The 24,998-nt window shown below is 38.3% G+C and overlaps 1 protein-coding gene across 7 annotated transcripts in view; it reads left to right on the forward strand.

Annotated features, from left to right (window-relative positions):
* Nucleotides 1-8,927: 8,927 nt before the first annotated feature.
* The window catches only part of fam110b (family with sequence similarity 110 member B), a 62,057-nt gene continuing 45,986 nt past the window's right edge, over nucleotides 8,928-24,998 (forward strand). For 6 of the 7 annotated variants that reach the window (XM_069191522.1, XM_015353705.2, XM_015353704.2 and 3 more), the window contains exon 1: nucleotides 8,928-9,054. The gene's annotated coding sequence lies outside the window, so the exon portion shown is untranslated. Of the gene's footprint in view, nucleotides 9,055-12,209; nucleotides 12,320-24,998 lie in introns of all 7 variants that reach the window. The other variant, XM_069191526.1, reaches the window with a different exon arrangement.

Raw genomic sequence — 24,998 nt, forward strand, 5'->3', positions numbered from 1 at the left:
CACTGTTCTTCCAGGATAGGCTCTTGCTTGCCGTGACCTTTATCGGGAATAAACTGCATATCTGGAAAGGGGCTTTAGCTCATTTTACCTCCATCATAACGTATTTGATTGCATATTTATTGTGCAAAGCAAGCAGCTTTGATTCTGTTTACAGCGGCTCAGGTTTTCAGTCATGATGCATATGTCAATGCTGTAAACTCAACATTGGCAGAAATCCTAGCCTGGCTGCTGACAGATGAATCTCTCTTGAAGTGTTATTTGTGGGACAGCAAAGCAGAGCTTAGCACCACTCTTGTAACTGGTGAAAGCAAATCATTACAATCCTGGTGCATTTACATATTTGTTCTGCATACGTACATCAAAGGGAGGATGAAAGGACATTTGACTTATCAGTTCATTAAAGAGTACTTTAAAGCATGTTTCATGAATAGAGTCAAGCTTGCAAATATTACAAACTAAGGCTTTTAGAACTTTCCATTTAGACTGATCATTCCTCAGCATGTCATATCAGTATATTGCCTCTTGTTCCCTGAAAAAGGTACTTGGTCTTTGATTTTCAAAATTTGTATTGATTGTTTATACTGCTTTGGACTGTAGCATTTAAAAATGGTTAAGGTTGAGGTACTGTATATGAATACATACTTCACTTTAGGAAAATATAATGGGATTTATGTCTACAGGGAAAGATAGTAAAGTAATATAATTACTTTACTAGTAAATAAATAATAGCAAACATTGTAAATAATATAATTATTTGATATTTCCTTGCCAAAGTATTCAGACCCTTCTTATGGTGTTCCATTATGTGAAATTACAGAATGCTGTATACACATTTTTTAAATTAAATATTAAATTTAAAACCTGAAAGAACACAAAATTTGGTTGAAGCACCTTTGGCAGACAAAGGTATTCTTAGGTCAGTCTCTACCAACTTTGCATAACTTTGGGTCTTTTTTTGGGGGGGGCAGATTTGCTCAAGCTTTTTTAAGTTACTTTGGGATTGCTTTAGGGTACAAGTCATGATGCTGACTGGACCACGCAAGGACATCCACTATCTTATTCTTAAACCACTCCAAGCTTTGGCGTGCTCACCTGATGAAAGATGAAATTCTTAACAGTCTTAGGACTGAAGCAGGTTTTCCTCTCAAGTACTTCGCTCCATCTGAGTTAACATCAATCTTGACAAGCTGATGAGAAGTTTAACCAAGTACCTCCACCATCACATTTGACATTAAGGATGGTGTTGACTGAGTGATGCAGTATGTTGGATTTACATCAGGTGTAATGCTTTGCATGTTGAATAAAAAGAAATTGCTTTTTCTTTTCTGACTACAAAAAATGTCACATTTGCATAATTTACAGTAGGTGCTTTGTTGAATTCTGGAGACAGACTCTCTCTGTGCTCCACTCACCGAAGGGAGAATGACTTACCAGAGAGAATTGGAAGGTGCCCGCATTCTCCACCATACAGTATGTGAGAGCCTTTTGGGCATTCTGTAATGGGATCTTTAAAATACTGTAGGTGGATCCAGAACAAAAGATAGTTGTACACAACTGCATGTTAAAAAAAACACCAGCGCTCTTTATTTGTAGTGCCATGAACAAAAAAAAACCATAAACCAAACACTAAACAAATGGCTAGGCTCCTTTTGAGTTCCTGCTAAACTTCTTTACATGCTGTAGTTCCCTATAATCATAGCTAAGCTGCTTACTGGCTTTAAAACAAACAATTCACACAGTTCTGCCCTGAGACCCTTTTTAAACCTTCCAAAACTTCACAACTCACAGTTCAGTTTCCTTCAGTCTTTGACCGATTGTTGTCCCTCTGGTAAGTGGAGCAAATAGCATTCCGGCTGATAAACACAGGAATCTTTTTCTTCCTGAGTTTTAAACAGTCACCTGACTAATTGTCTTCCAGCAAGTGGTCAGGTGACTGAGAGCAGAAGCTCATTCTTCCAGAGGTTTCTGGGAAATGTGGTTCCAGTGGGGCTGTGCTTTTACAGCACTGACACAATGACTTGTACTATACAGTAAATTGATTTGAGTGATGTAACCCATTGCCAAATTTCATGCAGTTTGCTTGGAATATTCATCATTAATCAATGTTTGTATAGTTAATATTATAGTATAAGTTAGTCCATCAAAAAAAAAACTCCTCTAAAAAGCAAGGATGTGTAAATTTAAAACATTTCAAAGCACTTAACACTGATAGTTTCAAGGTCTGAATTTAGATTTTGGCATATATACAGTAGTAGCTTGCTGTCTCATTTTTACAATTACTTTGAAATTGAATGACTAAAATAATCTGTTGAACAAAACACTGAAATATTATGTGATTTTGCAATCAAATAAATGATCAAGTTTGCCTTGTTATGTGAGTTAATATTGTTGTATTTTGCAGGGAAGATATTTGCTGGATTGTTGTCCAGGGACCAAGTAATTTCTCATTGCCTTTCTGCCAAAGCTGAGTACCACAAATACTTCACTTTCAGTAAGATAATACTGCAGAAATATTTTCCTTCTGCTCCATGAAATAAGTCCAGTTTAACTACAATTTATAAATCCAAATGTTGTTTCAATTCAAAGGATTTATCTGTAGAACTTCCAAAGTGGGCAATTATGAAACCTAAAGCTACTTCAAATGCCCGTGGACTAGAACTAGAACTAGAACTAGAACTAGGACATTCCATAAACCAAATCCTGGATGATTGTAAATTGTATTTATTCATTTGTTTTTAACTCTGAAATACTCTTCACAAGGTTAAAAAAAAAACTAAACACCATTTTCAAAACTATTGGGAGCTGTCGGTATTCCTTTTGAGTTTTAGCATGCAAATATTAAATGCAAAGCTGGGTTCCATTTATGTGTCTTAAGAACTGATCAAACAGAAAGGTAGTATATCTAGTTTTTAAAATTGTATTAAAAGGTCTGGCAGAAGCATTGGTATCACAAAATACTTTTTCACATGTATTTTTAAAAGGAATGAGGAATCTTTGTGGTCTTTGAGCAGGAATCCTGGTACACTGCCATGTTTAAAACATGCTGAACTAGATTTTCTCGTCTTTCTCTCCATATTGCACAGCTGTCTTCTTCTGCAATGCATATAATTCCTCTAGCAATAGTTTCTGCATAACTCAAATTTGCAAAATATGTAACTTAGAAAGTAGTGTTAAGGAATGGAAATATGTATAATATTTGCATTTACATAAAAATAAAAAAAATATAAAATATTTTTTCCAGTACTAGGAACATGCCCCACAAGGCCCAATCAATGCTTAACTTGATGCATGTTAAGTTAACACAAGACAAATTATAATGTCCATTCAGCCCATCTAGACTTATTTATTCAAAGATCTAGAGAGCCAGGATAAATGTTATAACAACATGTCTGGCTAGGTTGTTCTGTAGCCTATAATCAGAAAGAAGAACAACATATGTAGCTCCCAGGCCTTCTGTATGACTTTAAGAGTTACTATCCACACACACCCAGTTTGCTCACTTTAATTCCACTAGTATAGGCTTCTCAACATCCCAATGACTTCACAGTGGACATTAAGAGACTGGTCCAGTTCAGGGTAGCTCTTCACCTTTGGAATACTGTAGCCATATAAAAAAGCATCCAATAAAAACCGAATCCCATGCATATATCTTTAAATCACGCCTCAAACCTTACTTGTTTTTCAGGCCTTGAGCTCTTGATCTATTTCTTTCTTTAATTTCACATGTATAAATGGTTTTATTTAACATTAACAGTTTACTGTGTTTTTTTAGTAGGGTCTGAACATCATAATTAGCCAAATTCACATATAGCCTAACCCACCCCTATACCATTGCATAATGTACTACAATATATATCTAAAATTAATCTGAAAGGATCTAGACTACAATGATGTTGTGGCACAATAGTTAACACTGCTGCCTTATAGCACCTCTGGGTGCTCTGGTTTCCTCCCACTGTCCAAACACAAACTGGTAGGTTAATTAGCTTCTGGGAAAATTGGCCCTGGTGTGAGGTTGTGCATGTGTTTGTTTCTCTGTGTACCCTGTGATGGACTGTTGCACCTGTTGCTTGCTGGGGTAAACTATGGCTTCCCCATAGGAATGTGGGATCAGGGGAATACTAATGTTATACTTTACATTATGTATGTAAAAAAAATAAATAAAAGTTTTTATCTGTCATCTTCATATGGTGTTGAGGAGGCCACTCATCCTATCTTACAGCAGTATTTTGGTTGCTTAGTTTCCCAATAATTCCTTCAAGTCAGTATTTGGAAGACTTCATAATGTCAATTATAACAATGCACTTTGGGGCTTTTTTCTATGCTTCAACACTCTCTGCATAAATATTTGCCTACTGTGTTTATTTATCCAAGTTTTTAAACTTGATGAACATTTGTGTTCCCTGGTCCTTGAGTTGTTCTTGATCTTGAAGACATCACCTGAGCTGGCTTAGCCAGCAACTTTCAGGATTTTGCTACTTGGGCATCTGAATATAGTCCTCATGTACTTTTCCTTTTCCAGGATATTTAAGATCTCTCTACTGATAAAGGATGACATTCTCTTCAGACAAAGACATCTTGTCTGGGTGCTTTCCTTTGTGCTGCCTATAGAGTAGCGATATTATTTTGTAACTAAACCAAAGCTGAGCACACAATTACTGTCAGGTTTCAACTGAATTGTTATACAATCTTAATTTTAATTCACATCATTCAAATTCTGCAGTTTAAACTTAATATCCAAGAGTTTTGTTGCTCTTTCTCTGCTGCTTCCCCACACTATCAGGAATGTGATGAGTCAAAGTAAACTCCTACATCTTTCTCATACATTCCTTCTGCTAGTTTGACACCACCCATTTAACATTCTTTCTTGCTGCCTGCATATACAGTAACACCTTTCACTTATGAATGGATGTGAAATGAAATTTCTTGGATGTCTGTCCAAAGTATATTGTCTGTATGCTGTTGTGGTGCTTATGCACCTATGCACCTGAAACTATGATTATAACTCCACTTTCTTTTCTGTCTTCAATCATACATGACAAATTTATAAACCAAGGTCTAGATTATAATTTGAACTTTGATTGTTCAAATAAGTGTCAACCAGTGTCACATTCACCAAAAGACTAGGCATTTCAAGTGTGCATTCCTATTCAGGAGAATCCCAGTGTACACAACTAGGATGATTCTGAGGTTTTGTGAGTACTGTAGCTTGGCCGTGCCCCTGCAGGGTTCTGTGATTGTATCTCACTGGTTCAGAGGATAAATAGCACCACTCTCTAGACAGCAGTGAACTCCACTACACTAAAAGGCCAGATCTCCTGCCACAAGTTAATTCTGTGCTGTCTGAATTTCAAGTGGGTGATGCCACTTCTGTTAGAATCTAAGTGTCACTGAGATCTGTTACAAATGCATGACGTGGTACAAGTAATTAATTTACCCAAACCCAGCAGCAGGAAACACTGCCATACTAATGGAGTATATGGGACTGCATTACAAAAGGTTTTGTAGGCCCAGGAAGGTTCTCTTCCTAAACTCTGGTTGAATTATATTCTGCTGACACATTACTGACACAATTTCTCTCCACCACTGTTCAACAATGTGAGACAAACTTTGCTCGGAATTTATGTTCTTTCTGTAAAGGAAACAGATGAGAGGAGGCCACTCATCCCATCTTACTGCAGTATTTTGGTTGCTAGTAACTTAATTTCCCAATAATTCCTTTAACCCAGTATTTAACAGACTCCATCCAACTTTGGGTGTTTGTTCTAGGCTTCAATGACACTCTGCACAAATATTTGCCTACTGTTTGTTTTGTCCAAGAGTGTTTTTAAACTTGATGAACACCTATGTTCCCCAGTCTTTGTATTTGTTCCTTTTACATTGCATCCAGATATCAACTGCAGATTCCATAGTACCTCTTATTTTTCCAGACAACTTAAGAATGATTGAAATAGTACTTTTAGGTATTAGTTCAGGTGGGTAGCTGCGTCAGCATGCGTAGGCTGCAAAGGAACATGTAATAGGTTTGTTCCATGCTGAAAAAAAGAAGAAAGAGAACACAACGTTTCGGCCGTGGAGCCTTCTTCAGGTGTGAGAGAGACAGGGCAGTAGGCTAAGGTAAAGTAGCGGTAGAACAAAGGTTGGGAGGGAGGAGGAGTGAGAGGCGGGAGCAGGGGACAGAAAGAGAGGCCAATCAAGAGGTGTGAAGTCAGAATGGGTGCAGAGAGGTGTGAAATGAAACTTCCAATGAATGGAGAAAATTTAAAAGAACAGTTGTCTGTCGTTCAGAGAAGGGAAAAGTGTGTTCCTAGCTGCAGAATAATTTTGGTTTCGGTGGTCTTTCTGATGTATGAGTTCAGAAAACCATCTTTGAGAACACAGACGGAGAGATTAGAGTGGTCGTGGCCGTCAGAGGTGAAATGAGAAACAATGGGCTTGGAGAGATCTTTAATCTTCACAGCCCTGACATGTTCTCTGAAGTGGTCTCCAAGTCTCCTTCCTGTTTCTCCAATGTAGATGGCTGGGCATTTACTGCAAGAGATACAGTAAATAAGGTTGCTGGAGGTACAAGATGCTGTCTGGGTGATCCGGAATTGTCCTGAGGGGCCTTGAATGAGTGTGGTGGTGGATGTGTACTTGCAGGTGATACAGCGAGCTCTGTTGTAAGGGAAAGTGCCTGGTGTGGATGGTTGTTGAGGGCGGTCAAGGGAGCTGTGAACAAGGAGGTTACGCAGATTAGGTGGTCAGTGATATGAGATGATAGGGCGATCAGAAAAGAGGGCCCCAATGGAGGGATCATCCTGTAGGATGGAAAAGTTGTGGTTAATGGTCCTGGGGATAGGAAGTGTGTTAGGGTGGTAAGGAAGCACCAAAGGAATGCAGTTGTTAAGGCGGGAGTTCCTGATCGGGTTGACGGTCCGGGGGGTGTTTTTGGCTTGGGCAAGGGCCCTGTCAATCACACTGCTGGGATATCCTCTGTTGATGAAAAAGGAGTACATTTCGAGGTCTTGGTTCTCGAAGTCAATGTTGTCACTGCATAATCGTCGTAGCCTAAGGAACTGTGAAAAAGGAAGAGAGTTTTCAGTGTGGTTGGGGTGAAATGAGCTGTACAGGACGTAGCTGTGTGAATCCGTGGGTTTGTAATAAACGGAAGTGGACAGTCGGGGGTAGTTGATGGAGAAGTTGACGTCTAGAAACGGAAGAGTAGTGGAAGATATGTTAACCATATATTTGAGGGACGGGTGGAAGTTGGTGAAATGGTGCAGGAAGAACTCAAGCTGATCATTAGAGCATGTGCTCTAATCAATATATCGTTTGTAGAGGTCAGGGATATAGCCAGTGTAGGAAGTGAAGAAGCGTTCTTCTAACCAGCTGACAAAAATATTGGCATAGCTGGGTCCCATTCTGGTGCCCATGGCAACTCCACTGACCTGTTGGTAAAAAAAGATTATTGAAAGAGAATGCATTCAGAGAATGCATACTTTTAGGTATGCCATGTGTCAGGGGTGGCCAGCCTTGCTCCTGGAAAACTGCAGTCCCTCAGATATTATACAGTAGGACACCCTTTAATCGTTAATCTGAAAAATAATGTTTTGATTCATTCAGTAAATGGACTGCTTTTATTTATCTTATGTACATGTATATATGTATATAGAACTACAAATATTATAAAGTTATAAACCTATTTTAATATTGTACTCACAACCACATTTTATAATTTTGCTATAAAATCACTTTACTAATTTTATTAAATTATTTTTATTTAAAATAAATTATTTTTATTTATTAAATATCACATTTTATTTTTTTATTGATAAAATATCACTTTAATAATTTCCTTGGTGTCATATGTAACCACATTTATTTCAGAGGGGGAGGGAGGTACTGGCATCTTACTGATAAATTAGAGAAAAGGCAAAAACTGAAACAAATGTGTTGTAAGCATTTGAAATAAAATATAGATGTGGGACTGGGGTATGTCTTTCAACTGTGGCACCCAGAGAAAACCCACGCAAACATGAGGTAAACATACAGTACAAAGTACACGCAGGTACTGTACCACTCCAGGAGTTCAAAGCAGATCCTGAGCGCTGCAAGACAGCAGTGCCTTTCACATTTCCATTCTTTACTATTACAACTCTTGAGACATTCCAGTAGTTTAGCTCATCTAATCAAACTTCTTTAATTAACCCAGGTGCTTAAGATCACTGAAAATTAAGGATTAACTGCAGCATATGGGATAAAAAAATGCCAGTGATCACTGGTGCAATGGATTCTTAAAAAAAAAAAAACTTAGAAAGCTTTGAGTAGTAGGGATGTCCAGTACTGGTCCTGGAGGGCAGGTGTACTGTATCTGTAGGTTTTCTACATCTGTAGGACCAGCACATAAAGAACTGTGAGTAGCTATTAAATTAAATAGGTCCAATAAAACCAATAATGGCTTGATTTACAGCACAGTGTTAAAAGCTGAGTGGGGATGCAAACCTACAGATATAATCCTGTACAGGACTCCCAGAACCAGGATTGGACAAGCTTGGGTTCTGCTTATGAACATATGCATTTACTGTTAGGTAGGGTCTGGCAAAAATTAGTTTTAGGATTAGCTTAATAATAATATAAAAAAACCATTAAATCGCTACTACCAAAACCAGTTCGTTTTAAAGATTCGTCTGGCTGTAGAAATAAGAACTCGGCCCCTTTAAAACAAATTGGGACTAATCATTTTTGGTTTGTAGGGAAGACCGGCTTCAATACCACGCGCAATTGCATATAGGGCTTCTAAATTAAAAGACGGAAATCTGTGGCATGCAATATACAGTAAAAATATACAAGTTCTTTAACATATTTTACTACCACGTTGATATTTAATAAAATGATCAAGACTCATTTGAAAGCGTTTCCCCTTTGTCCTCATAAATCTTAGGAGCAGATCCTGACGGTACAGATTGAATTAGTCCTCCGCAATTTGAGAGATAGCAGCACAGAAGTAGACAACGTAGTGTTTTGTAAGCGCATCGTATTGCTTCTGTGCGTTATAATCACAAGGTCAATAAGGTAAGCCAATATACCCAGTTTATATTATTTTATATTTTGCAAAAACACAATGCCACGAGTACATCACGCTCGACATTGATAAAATTAGCTTATGAGATCATATTCACTCTTGCTTTTGTTGAATGTTGCTGTTTGCCATAGAGAAGTGGTTTAATGAGAATTGTAGCACCACTAATTTCATTAAAAAAAACTTTATTTGATTCCGAATTTGTCAGATTGACATTTTTTTGCATGATCTGTTACTGGGTTTCCATAGAACATATTCCCTACTATCAACCTCACTATTTTTATTTTTTAAAATTTGAAGTGGATCTTAATTTTTAATGACAAAATGTTAAATACAGTTGTAATCTACGTTGTAACACGCTCTACCGCACACACCGAATTTCTGTAATGTATTGTGCCTACTCTGCTACATGTAGCATCGAGCTGATAACGATAGGTTGCTATATTTGTAAATTATTGTTTTGAGTAGTAAATGCCAACTGTTATTTCAGACGAAGATAGAAATTCGGTCTTAACTGAGGGTGGTTCTTCAAAGTCGAATCAATGTGGCATAAAGCTAACAATGCAAGGAAGTTTGGTTTAGTGTTCCTGTCAGCAGTATTTCGCGGTCTGCGTTGTAAATGGCTTAGCCTCATCTCTGAAAACGTACTGTAGATGTTCTGGCAGGGCATACGAGCTAAGCGATAATATTCGGTAAAAGAGAGAAGACAAGCAAATTTATGTGAAGACGGTTATAAAGTAGTCTTTCTAAGAGATGACATCCGTTATGAAAATTCAAATTTACTTTTTATAAAAGGCGTTAAATCTTGAATCTAAACGTTCTTAAAATTATGAATGTAGTGTTTTTTTAGGACTTTCTTTTCTAAATAGTTAACTGGTACTGTGTAGATAATCTATTAAGAACAGTTAGAAATGAGAGGAGTCCATTCGGTTCATCTAGCCCCTTTAGTAATTACTGTAGTAGCTAATTGGCCCAAGGATGTCCTGCAGCTGTTTCTTGAAACAAACTGGTTCCTGAAGTCCTCTGCATTGACATTGCTGAACAGCTTGTTGCTTACTCCCACAACCCTTTGCATAAAGAAGTGCCTGCAGTTCTTGTTTTTAAATGTGCTTCCGCATACTGTAGCTTTTACTTTTGTCCTCTGGGTCACGTTTCAGTGTTCATTCTGAGGAAGTCCACTGTGTTGACTATGTCAGTGGTTTTGAGAATTTTGAATGTTGTGAAGTCCCTTTGTTCAAGACTAAAAGGTTCAGTTCTTTTAACCTTAGTATAGGAAATTTATTTTAGTCCTGGGATGTATCTGGTTGTTCTCTGGACTGATTCCAGAGTAGCAATATCTTGATGCAACATAGCGACCAAAATTGTACACAATATTCTAAAACGTCTGCAGTTATCTAGTGCATTGTGCAGTTTTAATGTTGATTTAAATTAGGAAGAGCAGTATAGATCTAGTATAGATCCCCGATATACTCCATTATTTACATTTCCCATTCATTCCTTGTATCGAAATCTGTATTAATTGTCTCAAAATGCCTGTTGTCTGACACTTTATCTTTTATGAGAAACTTTCAGAAGCTTCTGAACATGTAAATAAAATGTATTGTAATCTCTTTGAGTTTTTAGAACTGTTGTTACGTGATGCAAGAGCTCTTAACAGGTAGTTAAGCAAGACCTAAGTTTTGTAAGTCAGTGTTGGCTATTTCCTAGAATATTATTTTTATTTAGGTGATCCTCTGGTTTAGTACTGTTTCCATAACCCTGCATGTAATGGATGCTGGACTTATTGGTCTATAATTACTTGGTGCATTTTTGTTACCATTATTATGGGTGGCCACTATGTTAGTAATTCTCCAGTCTGTGAGTATTACCCCTGTCTTACTGATTATATCACATGCAATGCATTTTATGCACTGGACCTTATGATCTTGGGCCACTAAGTGATCTAATTTCACTCTTTGGGTTCACTCAAGGTTACTGCACAGCTGCAGTGACCAGACCAGGCTGGGCCCCTTACTGAAAACGGGGCCGAACTGGTTTGTTCAGAATCATGTACCTGGCATCACTAATTGAGGAGTGGGAAGGTGTGTTTGCAGAGAAGAACCATGGCCAACTAAGAGTCATCTAATGTACAGAACCTGAAACACTCTTCTTCTGCTATGAAGAGGGTTTCATGTAAGAAATGGGGTGAAGTAAAGCTTCAAATATGGAATATGTCACATTAAGCCACTATGAGCTAGAGATCTAGGATAAAAGAAAGATGAAGCTAATTTTTCATTTTACTCCTTATTTGTATGTTTGGAAGGTAACATGCGTTCAAAGAGCTTTGGGTTTTGAGGATATACACTGCCATTCTACTACTGTACATCCATCCCTGTGGCATACAGACGTGGTAAAAATGTTTGAAATAAGTTGGGGCAAAAATGTCAGAGCAACATTACAATGTTAATTTAACAAGAGGTCAAAATAAATGTGCTTCATTAATTTGGCACCAGATGACAAATTGTAGTCATTTTGGCAGTTGTGTACATGTTGACTAATTTATTTTTTCCTTCACGTTTCCTGCTTAAAAACAATGTACATTATAATCTCGCTTTCATGGAGTAAATTATTGGAGTGATATAATGGGTCCCTTTCTTTTGTCAATGATGCTGAACTAGGACAGCTTTCCTTCTGGGAGATTAATCTGTTGACATTATTGGCAAAGGTCTCAGACTTCAGCCATTCCTTATTTCTCACTGTTGGCTCCTTTGTGTAGATATGTTATAGCAATGAGCTGAAAAAAATAGTGAAAGACCATTTCATATTTTGGGACTAAGATCGGCAAGTAGAATATCTGATTGCTTGAAGAAAAATGAAATCTTTTTAGAAATCTCTGCTGGTTAGTGAGGTATAGTTATCAACACTACAGTGTGTGCTAGCATTTGTCTAGTTCTGAACTTTTTAGGAAAGACTTTCTAGACAAGAGTCATTAAAGCATTGTGAGTTTAATAATTACAAACCAAACCAGTGTGTTATCTGCGTGGAGTTTGTATGTTCTCTCCGTGCTCACATGGGTTTCCTCCTGGTGCTCCGGTTTCCTCCCACACTCCAAGGGCATCCTTGAAGGCTCCACAGCCAAAATGTTGTGTCTCTTTTCCCTTCCTTTCAGCGTGGAATAAACCTTGAGCTGTGCCCCTGCAGTCCACGCATGCTGATGCAGCTACTGTACCTGCTCGAAATCCTTGAAGGTTAACAGCTCCTGGGAAAATTGGCCCTGGTGTGAGTGTGTGTCTCTCTGTGTGCCCATGGATGGACTGTGTCTCATCCAGGTTGTATCCTGGATAGGCTCTGGCTCCCTCACACCCTGGATTAGATGAAGCAATTAGAAAATGGACTGATAAAGAGTTGGCCCAGGAGTACAATAAAGTCCTGTTGGCTTTCCGAGATGGCACCCTTTGGTTTTTCACAATGACAGAGCCAGAAAAAAATGAAATGTGGTTGAAATCATAATTATGGAGATTTCTGTGTAGTAAAAGCTGTTTGTACAGTGAATATGAGTTAACCACAGGTTGACTTGCCTGTCTGTTGAGCAGACACTTTGGCCAGACATGACCGAAATGCATTGCCAGGATTTTTACACAGCAAATACTGTTAAAACTATGAACATGAATAAAAGTTCTTGCATTTTTACGAAGTGGGACATTTTTAAATTTGTCATGAATAGACGAGATCTTGTGATACTGAAATGATTTGAAGAAGCAGGAGATAAGTCTCACTCAAAATACTGTGCGATATTGTTTTGTACACTGGCTGTTTTAATTAAATGCCTTTATCAACGGTAAAGTAGATGGCATACATGCAAATTGACAGAAATAACTAATTCATCTGATTATACAAGGATTCACTGCACAAGAAACAAAATCTTTGTTAAGCTTAACATTGATACAGGATTCAGTACAAAGACTGATTTGTTTGATCAGATATAACTTAATTAAAGGGAAAAGTAAGTCTGAGAAAATCTCTGAATTTTTTACATTCTTAAGATATGAGAAGCCGAAACACATGGCAAAGCATGATTGTAATTAAAAGCGGTTAAATAATTTTCGTTTATGCTAGCCATTCATTCAGCAGCAGTATCTGAACCAGTTTCATACAATTATACGGGTGAAAGGCTTTCAAGAAAGTGGTGAGCTTCAGTCCTTTACAGAATACTGAAAAGTAGTCTGATCAGAACGTGTTGTCCTTCGCATTAATAAACTACTTGATATACTGTACCTGACATCACAACAGTATGGAAGCAGCAGAAGATTTCGGTGCCATTTGCTTATTAGAATCTTTTGCAATGGACAAAGTCATATTTAAGGTAATTACTACAAAGGTTTAATTCCAAAAAATAGTCCTTCCCAAAGAAAGGCATTGTTGTGATTCTAAGTAATGTTTTTCAACATTCATTTTTGTGCAACATTTTTAAGTACTCAAGTTATTGATAGTGCTCACTGAAAAACGAAGAATAATTAGGTTGTCAGGATAAAAATCACCTTCTAGCTTTGTTGAGAAAAAAATGCAATTATTACTATTTCCCTACTTCTTTTATTTTTTGGGGTTGCTTGACGGGCCTGAAGTGTAGATTTGAGAATGCTATCATTTGTATTGCCTAGAATCCTTGTGAATGAGGAAATCAGTTCCAGATGAAGCAATTAAAGTTGCTGGCATGTTCCACAGGCAGTTTTAGACGAGCTTTGTATCCCTTGGCAGGAGTGATCCAGCTAGATCAGTGACTCTTAGTCCTTTTCCTGAGGGACTGCCATGTGGTTGTGCTTCTCCTCAGTTCTTCAACACAGGTCTGTTTTTAATCCTTCTTTCGGCTCTTGCAAAGTTTTATTGGGATTGTAATTGGCATATCAACGCTGTGCCTGTTCCTGGGTTTCAGAACAACCTTAACTCAAGCAAAAAGTTAACCCACAGATGAAAATACATTTTAATTGCAGGAGTGTCTTATATTGATCATTTCCACCTGTGTCCTTTCATCATGAATTCATTGCCTGTTATGAGCTTTTTAGTTGGAAATAAGGGAGCAAATAGTAGCTAGCAAGCTGAGGTGAGACTCTGTTAAGTTCTCTGTGATGAGGTTATTAGTTGGAACTAATACACTTTAGGGTATTATTATTGTGTGCATGGTTAATTGAACACCAGTGGTTAAGGGCCCAGTTGGAATAAAAACCAGCTGACACAATTTTCCCTCGGAATAAGAATTGAGAACTACTGTGTCAGGTGGTGTGTAATACGATGTTCTCCTCACAGTGCTTCTTATATTCGTCATTTTGAGCTGTTAAATACAGTAAGTGCTGCAGTGGGAAAGGTGTGTCACCCGTAACTGTCACCAGAAAGTTAACATCTTTGTGGGTCAGGCTTGTGAGGGTAGAAAGCAGAGCTATTTCTCTGCAACTCTGCTGCTTTAAATGCAAAATCTCACAAAAAAGAGCATACTGTCAGCATCAGCTTACCTGATGCGTTGTTGTCTTCCTGTGAATATTAATTATCTGACATTCTGATCAGTAACCCCAGTTCCTCTTCTCTACATCACGGATAGATATGTCATGTACCTACTGTACGTCATTGACTCTATTTTCTTTCCAATACTGGCTCCATATGTTGGATTCTTGCACAGAGTGGCATTTAAATAGTGGAAATCATAGCCTGTACCTACTTCAGCCTCCTCTGTGTGTGTGGTAAGACATTACACAAATTTAATACAGCTTAAAGATAGTATTAAATTAAATGTGGTATTGCAGTTATTCTAGTGCTTCTACCTCCTGTCTTGCAGATCTTGGGTCATGGGTTGAGCTTTGGACGGGGCCACCTTTGGTGTGGAGTTTGCGTGCTTTGCCTGTGTTTGATTGGGTGTTTGCTGGATACTCCAGTGTCTTCTGTCCTTACATGGTAACATGCTGACCAAGTAAAGTGGTGTCTGGAAATGGGCTGGCTTATGTGACAGACAGAGTTTTGCCTCGATCTTAACAGTCGTTAGTGATTGCACCCATCCATCTTTATCAGGCAATTCTGGTTTTCTGTACAGAAGCTTAGCACAATTGTACAATAAAACTGTGTGTTGCAGCAGAGCGATTGAATAACAGTAAACACTGAAAATAAAACGGTTTATCCTGGCCAGAGTGAAAAGACATTCTTCAGCCGTTCCCAAGGTTTCAGGTTTTGTTTTCTGTACTAAATCAGACAGTAATTGACGTATTATGAGCTAATAACATGGGGGGGGGGGTATCCAAACGTGCCCTTAATATTTTTAAAAACTCTGGTAAACTAGAAGTGAGTGAGCCTCAGGATATATTGTAGGAAAGATTACAAACACAGAGGTGTATCAAAATGGGCCATGTGGCTCATGTTTAGCATTTGATATATCTTCCCTTAGATACTTCTTTACTTGTTTTTTTTAACTGGACTGTTCTTGTACCGTAATTTTTAGATGACACAATTACAGTATGTATCACTGTCAGTGCGGGTAACTTTCAAAGCACAGGGTGCTGCGGTGCCTTTTAATTTTTGAAGAACAGTCTTGTTAAAATCAAATAACTTGAGCATGTACAGCAGTAACAACTTTTATATTTACATTGAGAGATTCCACTTAAAACGTGATCTGGATGATTGATGGTGATGTAAAAGAGTTTGCTTTATTTCAAGAGGGATTGCCAGGCACACAGACGGGTTTTTTTTCTTGTGAAAGCCGGGGGAGGGGTATCACTGGTTGTGCATGTCAGATTTTAGTTTCAGCCCTCTCTTGCCCTCATTGGATTTAAAGTAGAACAGCAGGCTGGTATTATAAAGCAGTTTGGCACAGCAGGGCAGTGGATAATTATGAGGAAAACCATTCCTATAGGGATAATACTCTGAATGTCCCCTGTCCCTCAGGGCTGTGAATGTCGACACCAATCTCTTTAGGGACAGGAGATCTAGAACTAGTACAAGCTAAGCAGAAGGTCAGCTCTGTGCATTCTTTGCATATATTTCACAAGTGGACATTGTTTTTTGTATTGACAAACTTATTAAAATATTCCTACATTTTAAAAAGTACTTAAAGTACAACCTGTTGAGCTAAAGTCATTCGGTTTCTTATCCAGTCCTTTTCCTCTGTTTTTAGAAGATTGTAAGAGTATAATAGGGATGACCTTTACAGTATATTACAGATTTTCTTGAAGTGACGCCTTATCGGAATCTAATGATGCCTTTTTTGTTACAGAAAATCGCTATGAATTACTGTGATACCTTTTTTATGTAGTCATTTTTAGCATTAGTTCAAAAAGGTTGAGGGGAAGTTTAGTGTATAACAGGTCAGCCAGTTTCAGTAAGTGCTGTCATACCTAGTTTATCTTGGTTACACTCAGTATAAACTCTGGGGGAACTTTTATTTCTGGTAATGTTTTCACACGGCAAAATAAACCTCAGATCTCCTACACATTATTTCTACAACCCCCCTGAGCAGGACTCCTTGATTTACGTTTTGAAAACTGCATTGTAACAGCAGTTATGGTCTTCGCATGTAGTGTCAAGACGTGAACAGTAGTGAGTTTGTAAAAGGAAAAAAGGCTTGACAGCTGGGTTTATTCTGTAAGGATTTGCATGAGCTTTACAGAATGCATTTTTCCATCTACAAACAGACATGAGAAATCAATGCAAACTCTCCACAAAGGGGTTTGTGTGGTAAATCTAAGCATACCTAGAGTATGGCTTGAAATGTAAACCAGACATATGCATGGTCATTGCAATCCTGTCCTAGTATTTGCGTTAGCTTTTGATATCAGGGAGAGAGGTTGTTTTTTGTCTTATTTTTTAACTGTAGAGCATTGCCTGTTAATTTATTCTTCTGATTATATTATTACTGTATTCTCCTCCAAATCTGTATATACATTTGTAAATACTGATATAACAGTCAGGATACATACAGTATACATTCCGTTCAACTTCCAGTTGATTAACTTTCCGGTCATTTGTTAACATGAATACATTTCATTAACATTACAGTTCAATTCTGTATATTGCATGTTTGTGAAGCTGCAGTGATATAGAGTATATATGTCTTTTTAAAATATAGTAATCTGTTGAAAATCGTTACCCCAATAGTACAATCTAAATTTGTAAGCGATCTTTGCTTTAAAATTAGTAACTGAATTTATAACACTTATTGTCCTCTTTTGTTTTCTTTTTTTTTTCCAATGTGGATTCCCTGGTGGGATTTTGAGACCATCTGTCTCATTCTTCAAATAATTAGGAACTAGACCTCTTACAGCTTGAAAAATAAGATCTGACCCTCAGGAGGCCAGACAGCAGCATCTGCAGAGATACAATACGACCACATCAGTCAATTTCCCTTATAAAGCTGTTGGAACTACTGGCCTTATATACAAGTATGTTCTGAAACATTTGTGTTGTGTGATGCCATTTTTAGAAAGGGTAATTTTGTCTGGTGTCCCATCTTTTAAAATATTTAAATACAGAAATCAGCATTTGAAATGAATAATAATAAGCAAAAACTGTTGTTCTTCTCATATGCCCATCAAATAATAAAATGTAGTCTTTTAGTTTTAGCCACATGTCGAGACAGAGCTGCAGAAATGCAGCATCAGCATTGTTCTTGTAAATAGACAAGCAGGGATCCCAATGATTTTTTTTCTTGTTGCTTTGCTTTCTTTTCATTGAGCTATTTGCATTTTTTATCAGATGAAGTCACGTTTTCAGACTTACAACGTCTTTGATGAATCGGTTTTGCTGTAATGGTTGGTCAGTTTGATTTGAATGCAAAAAAATGTTCTTGATGTCTCCGTGGGTTAAATAATAAACCCAAGGCAGCAGCAGTGTTTACAAAAAAATAAAAAAACTGCAAAAAGTGGGGCTGAAGCTTCTTTTAATATGCCAATGAACCAGCAGTCAGGCACTATAAGTCCTTAAGAAAAAACACCTCTGAGCAGTTGAACCCAAAGGTACTGTAACACAAAGGAGGGTGTTGTATTAATGTACAAATAAGAAGGTAAAACCTGACACCGAATTAAAGTAGAAGGTAAAACTCCCCCATAGTTAGGAATGAAAACTAACCAAGCTGTGCAAAGCTTCTTTGTTTCTCTGGCACAATGAGATAGAGGAGCAGTGAGCAGGCACTTCACAAATGAATATTTATTTGAGACACTTAACTACAAAATACAACAAACTGCTGTTGGACAGCACTGTGATTCAGTGGGTAGCACTGCTGCGATGCAGCACTGGGGCCAGGAGTTCAATTATTGGGGTGCTATCTGTGTGGAGTTTGGATGTTCTCCCCATGTTCGTGTGGGTTTCCTATAGGTGCTCCACTTTCCTCCCGCAGTCCAAAGACATGCTGGGGCCCTGCTGTTAGTCCCTGTGTGTGTTTGTGTCTGTGTGTGCCCTGTGATGGACTGCCATCCTGCCTAGGGTGTATCCCGCCTGCATCTTTGCCAGGATAGGCTCCAGCTCCCCATGACACTGTATTGTATAAAGCAGTTAGAGGTTGGATGGGTGGACAAACTACTGTTTAGAAATTCTTTCCAATCACTGAGAGACGTGGAGTCTGGCCTTCTGTAGTCTAAGTCTAAAGCTCATCTCATTCAGACCCTCAAATTTGGGCCTTCTTTGATGCACACAAACAAAAAAATAAAGTATTTACAGTAATCATGTCGTGCAATTTCCAGTATTTTAATTTCTTATGTCACTATACATTATATTTTTTATATTTCCCGGTAAGTCCTCATTTTACCTCTCCAGGCTGTGGTTATACTGAACATTGTGTCATTCAAAGAGCAAAGAAAAAATGTTAAGTCTTATTCTGGTACACTCAAACAACAGATTTGGACTTTCTTACTCCTTTGGACCTGTATTCAGTCCTGAGATTTGATCCCGTTAGCACAGCACAGCCACACTGAGTTATATTGTGTATATTTTATAGTGTTAACCAATAACTTTTTTATTTTCTTTTAATCATGCACTTGTACCTAAATGAAAAGCCTAACCACTTCCACTGTATTTATCCCACAATCCTGTGCTGATATCACCCAGGAGATGTGCAGACCACACAGTTTGGGTTCTCACAAGCTAAGCAAGGCTGACTGGCCAGTAGTAGAACCTCTCAGGAAAATGCAGTGGTGTATTGGTGGGCCAGTAAGTGGCGCTCTTCCGTCTGGACAGGAATTTCCAAACCAGTGTCCCAGTATGGTGACCTGGATGCAACAGGAAAAGCCATCCTTGTGATGAGATGTTAAACTGAGGTCATTAAAGATCTCATGGCAATGTATGGGTGTAAACCACAGTGTTAGTGCTAAATTAAACTCTAACCTTGAACAATTTGGTTGACTTTTTTTACTTATTTGTTGAAGAAAGTTCTCACTTTTGTAACTGAATTGCCATGTAGTTGGACTGCTGACGCATAATGGCTGCCATGTTTCACTGAGGTGGGTGGTGCTTTTCAGTGCTGGCTGAGGTGAGTACAATCGTACAGTATATATACAGAGATCTGAGGTCTTTTAGGGCAAAAAAGCTTTCTGTAAAAGAATAATTAAATTGGTGTGTTAAATAACGAGAGACCATTTGTCAAATGGTGTATTAGGCTGTCATGGAGGTGAAAATAGAGCACAGTTCCAATGGCTGACAATTATTCTGTCCAGCACCAATTTATTATTAGACACATGTATTTTAAAATACTAATATATCCAAGGTTACTTTAAAGAGCGATTTATATGGTACAGTAACTGTTAGAATTTTTTAGTTATAGCCACACCCTGTGAGGCAGCTCTTGAGACCGTTATTTTAGGTTTTAAGAAGAATGGTTATCTAACAGGGAGCGCTGTAGTGCTCTGTGTTGAACACACCCCTGTTCATGTGCTGTGACTCATTTTGTTCTTAGCCAGACTTCACACGATGCGCTATGTTTTGCTGGTGTTTATTGTGCTTGGTGAAACCGGGAACTTGTAAAAGGGTGAAGGCTACTCTATTAATGTTTTACAATTTAATCTCTGGTTAAAAACTGATGACATGGAGCGTACACTTTTGGGTGGATGATAAATCAGAGAATACACCCTGATTGCAGGAGAAATCAGGCACCAAACTACTGAAAAAAGGACATTGATTTCTTTCCAAACCTTTCTGTTCAGCACAATGATTAGTGGAAATTGGTGTTCTCAATACATGTCATACAGTGATGAAACTGTTTTGGAAAAGAAATGGAAGTGAATATGAAATGCTGATTTCCAGTTCCTACAATAAAAATCACACCTTATGTCTTCAGACAAGTTGATCATGTCTTATCTTTTGTAGTTGTAAGAAAACAAATCAAGGAGCAGTTACTTCTGTTTATTGGATTGTATTATGATTCACTGGTTTACGTAAGTATTCGTAATCCGGTCTGTGATCCATAGAAAAATTAAAACGTTACTGTGATAAACCCTTGTAATAACTTTTATGCTGAGCTCTTGGGCATAATTAACCTGGATCACAGAAAACCAACCAGAACTGCAGCAATAATAAGTGACACTATTAAGTCAATCTGTCTGTGCTGTCTCCATCCCATGCTAATTGGAGACTGTAGACTGCAGTTCCTAGGCTGGTTTATGTCAGACCAAGATGATTACATACAAAACTTGTTTGACTGGCATAATCAGTATCAGGACTACTACAATATTTACTGTTTTCTTACCGAATAATGCCCATTTTATATCATAGGTTAAGAAAATATCACTAAACAGAAGGCAGTTGGTTTTCTAGACCTTGGTTTACAAAGGTGAGGTCTGCTAATTCATTTCGAATTTATACACATTTCCAGTGATGTCCTTTTTCTGTGAAATACACTACATGGATTCTCTGTGCATTAGGCTTAGGGTTCTTTGTCGACGTTGGCTAGATTTTTTTAATTCCCAAAAATTAGTGGAATGAATCAAGCCGCGTGCTTTTAGTAAAGAAAGTTATAATCCTGTTCCGTGCAATTAAATAGGAAAGTAAAGCCTGTTGAGATCAGGTAGTTGTTTTGTAATCTGACCAGAAGGTGGTCTTTGAGCTTTTTTTATCATTTTACGCTTTTTAGATTTTTATTCTGTTTTCTAAAAACATCCAGACCAGCAGGTGCTATTTCCTGCATGTCAGTATGATATATTTTTCCTGCAATTTATAGTGCCCAGAATTTCAGTGGAAAATATAGGATGAGTGTTCCCTATAACCTGCTCTCAGAAAACCGTCTGCTGGTGCTGAGTTCTTTTTTCCGAGGAAGAATTGATGTTGTTTCAGTTGCACATTTCTGCTCAGCAGCACATCATTTGGTGATGTTTCTTAAACCTCTGTTTGCTTTGGCTTTTTTTTGCTACAGCAGAAGCCTAGCCATGCATTTGCTTTTGACTGCAGAGGATAAATTTATGTTTTAAAATGTTTCCTATTTCACTTTGGTTGTTAGTTAAAGGGGAGATCCAGTGCACAAGAAGAATTAAACTCACTATAGCCAACTGCAGTTAAAAGAATTAGAGAAGTTTATATTTGGTATGCAGAGGCAACTTGCTTGTTGGGGGAGATGTTGAAAAGGACAGTGCAGACCCATGAACTTCCAAGAATGGCCTTAAACAGTGTTTCTCAAGCTGTTTTTAGTACCAAGAACCAGCTCTCTAAGGTGCTCTTCCTTGGAGAACTGCTTTGGATAAAATGTGGTCCATAGCACAGCAGAACATGGAAATGGTCCAGGGACATGTTTTTTAACCACTGAAAAAACACATTTCTTGGTCAAAAGCATCTGCATCAGTTTTTACTTGTAAAACTGCATTTCATGTAAAAATGAGATTCTGCTAAGACAGCTTCGGGGGCAAGAGTGGGAGGGATCTGACTCAGATCCTGACAGTCCTACATCTGCGTCGGTTTTCAGCCTCGGTGATCTGTGTAGCTGGGTTTGGCAGTTTCATTTCATAGCTCCAGGTTAAATGTCTATAATCAAACAGGCCGTGGAATTAATTAAGAGATTATTCACTTCTGATATATATGACACCCCGCAAATGACATTTAGAAGCTAGTTTGGACAGATGCAGTAAAACACATTTTAAATAACCAGGCACAACAGATTTTCAATTCTGTTTATTACACCCACCAAACCGTGACAGTAAAATGTTAAACTGTTTATCTAAAGCAGGGTGCCTCCTGACAGGGCAAGAATGTCTTGTGCGTACATGTTTTATCCATTTCTAGATGAAAACAGCAAGAGAACGCATAGGTAAGATTTATGTCAACCACCACTTTTCCTCATTTTTTATATAGCGTTGGGGTGGAAAGTCGGATTAAAAATGAAAATCAACAAAGCATGTAATTTGGCCAGGGGTGCCCAAACCTTTGCATAAAACGGTACCTTTATTACTGAGTCCTGTTGTAATAAGTCTCCATTTTTGAAAAATCAATACAAGGGGCCTTTTATATTCTAAAAATCAACCAGATCCATGTAAATGTACCTAGGGCAGTGTTTGTTTGCATTTCTCATCGGTCAGCGAAGAGTTTTGCTGGTCACTTGCTTCCATTCAGCAATGTTCATTGTTGCTTGTGTTGGCCAGCTATAAGAAGTGAATGAAAAAGCCCTGTAATGACTGGTATGTGGTCTTGTAGTGAAACTGATTATAATGTAGCAAAAGTGCCAAGAAAATGTTTGATTGTAATTAAAACTATTTTAAATGAAGCCACAAAAGTGAATCTACAGCTACAGAAACTGCTTTTAAGTTAACATAGGCAAAGTATAGTTAAATTGGGGGAAAAAAGTTGTACATGTGGGTGAATGGCTTTAGTTATTGTTGTTTAGACATTTTAATTGATAATATACCCTTTTGATTGAATGACAATACAATTTATCAGTCAATATTGGGAAATGTGATTTCTGTGGTGTTCCAGTAGTTGACTTTTAGCATCCCTGTTAATTATCTTGGTTTGAGATACTGCATTGAATCATGAACATAAATGAAACCTAACAGTTTAATTTCTACTATTCCACCAGCCAGTTTCCACTGCCAAGGTCTTGTCTGTCCAGATCCCGACCCTCGTTCTTCTTCTGGTGGGTGGTGAGCATTACCAGGCTCCACCACCGTGGGCTGAGCCGGCCCGGGATGTGTGGTTGGCCTAGCCTCTCTTTGCTTGCCATTGAAAACCACCCCTACTCAGGCTCCATGGATGTGTTCTGGTGTTCATAAACCTGGCAGAGATCTCCGGGTTTTTAAGAGCACGATCATGGGCATCTAGTTTGGATCATTCTTTGTTTGGTTACTCACCTTTGACCAATTGGCCGGGGGTAACCACAAAACTCCTGACAGCCTAGCTCTAAGGCTCCATCCTCAGAAACTCAAGCACCTCCATCACGACAAGGGTAAAAGTGACGGAAATGAGGTTTTCCATAGAGCTGCTGGGCTTTCTCTCCATGACGGAGTGAGGAGCTCGGCAAACGCAGGAGGACCTTGAAGTAGAGTCACTGCTCCTCCTAGTCACGCGGAGGGGTGATTTTGCCTCCTGGGTGCCTCCTGCTGGAGGTGAACCAGGCATGACCCTTGGGAAGAGGCTCTCGGGCAGTCCCAGGGTATGCTGGAAGAATTATATCTCTTAGCATGGGAGCACCTGGGAGTCCCTCAGGGGGAGCCGGAGACTTGCTGGGTGAAGGGAAATGTGGTCTTCTCTTCTCCCCTCAGCCGGTTACCACCACAACCCTCACCAGGGGTAAGGAGTTAGGAAATGAGAAGATTTAACTCTATTTAAATAATCTATTTAACTGTGTATGCTTAATTATGCACAGAAAACATTAGGCGCCTACAGCAGTTTGGACTAAAACTGGTGATGAGCCATTTTTTTGTCGGATTTAATGGCCAGGAAAGACAATTTTTTCAGACGGAGAGTTTAACTGCCTGTGAAGGACAACTTTCTCAACATCTACAGTATGCAGTGGCAGGGCAGCACATACAGTATCCTTGGCATAAAGTCATACTGCAAGATTTTCCAGAAACAGCTCATTGACACCAGAATTTGCAGTGATGAAGCTGTTCCTAACACTGAAAAGGTTTGGTTAGTTGTGTGACACACCCAACATGCCTTCTATCAGTATGTCCCAGCCTCGTGTCTTTCTCCAGGACAGAAAGAGTCAGGACAAATTGTTGTCCTATCCACCCTTCACATTGCTGGGTAAGGGATCAGTTCTTGTTTCTTCCTTCCTTTTTTAAATCTGTGACTATCCAGATTTTCTTGCAGGCATTTCAAAGTATGGCTTCTTTAGATATGAGTTATTTGAGTTATATACTATACAGTAGGAAGAAATACGTGAGCATACCGATTTTGGGGGAAAAAAATATTTGATTTTTAGTGTCCTGGATACATTTATCTTAATTCATGTATCTGTTCAAATGAAACCATAAGCTTGTGGAAGGTAACAAAGAGACAGAAATATCTACAAGCAGCAGTCTTTGCATGTCTAAGTGCCTCAGTCCTTTTGCTCAGGGTTTTTGCATGTCAATGACAGAACTGAGTATGAGGGGCTTTGATTTACAGATGGTTGCTACTAATTGAATCATAAGATTATTTAGACATTATGCAGAATGAAGGAGGCTTAAAAACTCGTTAGCTATGGCAGTGAATGTATTGACAGAAGAGATTAATAAGAAGCTGTGTTATAAGAAGTGGGAACAGATGGCACACCCTAAAGTTTTCAATGTGAACACTAGAAGGTTTCTGGTTGTAAACACATTTATTTTTCTAAAATTAATACAATTAAGGCATTGGACATATGTTTGCTAGCTGTATGATGACTAAAGATATTTTAATAAGAATGCCGCTGCTATGTCTGAAGTCTAAATAATCCAAGTTATATGTGAGTCTCTTGACATACTGTAATACAGGGCATTCATAAATTAAGGACTAGAGCACTATGAAGTTTTGAGCATTGGAACATTGTAGA

The sequence above is a fragment of the Lepisosteus oculatus genome, chromosome 6 (assembly GCF_040954835.1).
Source record: "Lepisosteus oculatus isolate fLepOcu1 chromosome 6, fLepOcu1.hap2, whole genome shotgun sequence".
Lineage (NCBI taxonomy): Eukaryota > Metazoa > Chordata > Actinopteri > Semionotiformes > Lepisosteidae > Lepisosteus > Lepisosteus oculatus.